At 43.4% G+C, this 2,286-nt stretch overlaps 1 pseudogene; it reads left to right on the top strand.

Annotated features, from left to right (window-relative positions):
* Positions 1-585: 585 nt before the first annotated feature.
* Positions 586-1,433, top strand: LOC114505463 (annotated as a pseudogene).
* The last annotated feature ends 853 nt before the right edge of the window (positions 1,434-2,286 follow it).

Genomic DNA, 2,286 nt, shown 5'->3' with positions numbered 1-2,286 from the left:
CAACCTCATTACCCCTTGATCCAGTGAAATTTGGAGTCATTTCATCACCAATCATCAATCAATCATACAACCTAAATCATTAGCTATTTCATGGCAGTGAACCAGGCTGCACATGAGAAACCCTTTTAAAATGGAAAGTGCTTTACTATATTCATATTAATGCTTTAAGTGCCATTTGCTAGAAAATGTCCTGATAACTTTACCTGCATCTGTCCATTTAACTCTTATAATAATTCTGCCAAGTACATATTATTCCTCCCACTTTATAGCTTGGGAAACATAGGGACAAAGATGATTATTAACCTAAAATAGAAAGGGTTATTAACATGCATGTCTATCTGTCTCCAAAGCCTACACTCTCCTAATTGCTACATTTCTATAAAAAGAAATTTTAAATTTTAGAATTTTGGGGGATGCTGTTATTCTTTAACATACCTAGGAGATAGTCATACAATCTTGTTAATTCATGTGTGAAGTGTTGGACCAGCAGCATGGTCTTAGAATGTGTTAGAAATTAAGAATCTTGGTCTCACCAACAATGCTGTGGGTGTGCATTGGACACACCATGCCTGTCAAATGGCTCTGGGCACATGGTGCTATCACTAATCCCACCCCAGTAAAGAGCTGCTGGGGCTGGATGGTCATGGGGGAGCCTGGTAGTGAGGAGTATAAAACCCAGTCTTTCGATGCAGAGACCCAGCAACTGCTGAAGACAGCACTCCGAGATCTAGATGCCATGGACTTGGAGAAAGTGGCTAATGTGATTGTGGACCACTGTCTGTAGGACTGTGTGCTCAGCAAGGAAGCAGGACATGTGCTGTGCCATTATTCAGGCAGAGAGCAAACAAGCAGGTCAGACTGTCTTCCAGCGTGGACTCCTCAATCGGCTGTAGCAAGAGTACCAGACTCTGGAGCAGCTGAGATCCCTTTCCCTGCAGGGGCTGGGTCAGCTATGTCACCTTTATCTGCAACATCTTTGACTACCTGAGGGTGAACAACATGCCCATGATAGCCCTGGTGAACCCTGTCTACAACCACCTCTTCCAGCTGGCCCAAAACAGTCTGAGCAAGGAAGAAGAAGTGGAATGCTTGGTGCTGCAGCTGCACCATATTGGGGATCAGCTGGAGAAGATGAACAGGCAGAGAATGAATGAGCTCTTTGTCCTGATCTGGGATGGCTTCCTACTCCCAATTGGGCACAGCTTCCTGGCACAGCTGCTGCTGCTGGAAGTCATTGAGTTCTAGACAGTAGCTGGAAGATGACCTCAGCCACCCACAAATATTACTACAGCGAAGTCTCTAACTAGGCCTACAGATCAGGCTTCCTCACCAGCAACATTGGCCTTTCCTCTACCCACCTCCCAACCTGGCAGTGCAGTCTTTGCCTCTCCCAAAGGCTTATTCCCTTCCAGAATTTAAACAGCACATGAGAGGTTTCCCATTCAACCTGATAGTCCTTCCCAGAGTACTTAGTATCTCTTAGGAAGTATCTCTTCCTTTAACAACGGGAAAAACCACACAGACTTGCCCCTCACCAGACCCCTCAGTCTCTCTCTCCCATCACTTTCCACCAAGGCATCACAAGAAGGGAAACTCCTAACAACCACTGCACTGTGTAACCACTGGTACAACAGCTTCTTGGTGCCTCGGTTTCATATCTGTAAAATGGGTACCCATAGGCATTGGTGGGGTGCTTTGGAACATCAAGGGGCAGAGGTTCAGAGCACAAGTCACACCAGAAACTGCTTTTTATACATTTTGTATAAGGACCACTTTGGAAACAGGCACATTTCCTCAGTTGGTTTTAATGAGTAGCAGTACTGCTTCACGTGCTACACAGCTCAGGGTGAGAATTTTCTAATAAACCTTTCTAAAAAAATGAAGAATCTTGAGCCCTAACCAAGACTTCCTGAATAAAAAAGAGTATTATTCTAAACAAGAACCTTGGGAGTTTCATACAAATGATTGTAAGAAATTACTATGAAAAACTGTATGGCAAGAAATCTGAAAACCCAGGGGAAATGGACAAATTTCTAGAAAAATATAATCTTTCAAAACTCAATGAAGAAGAGACAGAAAGCCTGAACAGATCAATAACAGCAGATTAAATTGGAGCAGAAATCAAAAAACTCCTGACACACAAAAGCCCTGGACCAGATGGTTTCACAGGAGAATTCTACAAAGCATTTAAGGAAGAGCTAACCCCTATCCTTCACAGACTATTCCCAAAACTCCAAAATGATGGAAGACTCCCAAACTCTTTTTATGAAGCCAGCATCATCCTAA

The sequence above is a fragment of the Phyllostomus discolor genome, chromosome X (genome assembly GCF_004126475.2).
Source record: "Phyllostomus discolor isolate MPI-MPIP mPhyDis1 chromosome X, mPhyDis1.pri.v3, whole genome shotgun sequence".
Taxonomy (NCBI): Eukaryota; Metazoa; Chordata; class Mammalia; order Chiroptera; family Phyllostomidae; genus Phyllostomus; species Phyllostomus discolor.
This window is presented reverse-complemented; position numbering and strand designations above follow the sequence as displayed.